This window comes from Fukomys damarensis, unplaced genomic scaffold (assembly GCF_012274545.1).
Source record: "Fukomys damarensis isolate Sample0158 unplaced genomic scaffold, DMR_v1.0_HiC HiC_scaffold_16, whole genome shotgun sequence".
NCBI classification, from domain to species: domain Eukaryota; kingdom Metazoa; phylum Chordata; class Mammalia; order Rodentia; family Bathyergidae; genus Fukomys; species Fukomys damarensis.
The window spans coordinates 66,332,240-66,332,969 of record NW_022900928.1 but is presented as its reverse complement, the minus strand read 5'-3'; the positions used below and the strand labels follow the sequence as shown (position 1 = coordinate 66,332,969).

At 47.0% G+C, this 730-nt stretch overlaps 1 protein-coding gene across 2 annotated transcripts in view; it reads right to left on the bottom strand.

Annotated features, from left to right (window-relative positions):
* The window catches only part of Arcn1 (archain 1), a 30,622-nt gene that overhangs the window by 28,598 nt on the left and 1,294 nt on the right, over nt 1–730 (bottom strand). Inside the window, exon 1 of one of the 2 annotated variants that reach the window (XM_010629331.3) lies at nt 282–605. The exons of the other annotated variant lie outside the window; for it this stretch is intronic. The gene's annotated coding sequence lies outside the window, so the exon portion shown is untranslated. Of the gene's footprint in view, nt 1–281; nt 606–730 lie in introns of those variants that run through there. 2 annotated transcript variants of the gene reach the window in all.

Below are 730 nucleotides of genomic sequence, written 5' to 3'. Positions count from 1 at the left end.
ACACACCAATAAACCAAAAAAAAAAAAAAAAAAAAAAAAAAAAAAAAAAAAAAAAAAAAAAATTGAGGTTCCCAAGATTCACTAAGAAAATTATTAGCTGCACTGAAACTTTCTTTTACTTTATGAATATCCACAAATCACAGTAATAGAGCAAGATTTAAGTGGGAGCAGTTGTTTTCTCCTATCCTCCCCCACATTAATATTCCCCACCTTTGTAACAGATGAGTACACAAAGATAATGCATCCCAAGGCAAGTTAAAAAGTACCAAAGTGTAACTTACCTCTCTTTACTCCTCCTGAGACCTCTGATTACCATATGCCACATACACATTCTACCTCGCCTGGAAAGTAAGTTCCTCGAAAACAGGAACCCTGCGTTCTGGGGAACCAGCTCACATTTTCCCAGCGCACTATACACAGCGTACACTCGGTCACACTAACAAACGGACACATCTAAGCGCTACAAACACTCGGTTGGGTCCTGTGAATGAGTGTTAGCAGTTTCTCCCTCCCCTTCTTGTGTGTGCCTCCATTTCCCCCTTTCGAACAAGCCTACGACAAGCTGGCAGTAGAGGGACGAGAGTCTCCCGAGGGAGGCCCGGCCTGCTGACCCGAAGAGCCCAGGGAGCTGGCTGGACATCAGAGCGGAGGGCCGACGCGACAAGCTCAGGTTCTCGCAGAGAAAAGCGCGGTCCGTGCCCGGCCGGGCTGGCTGGGGGTGGGGACGGGT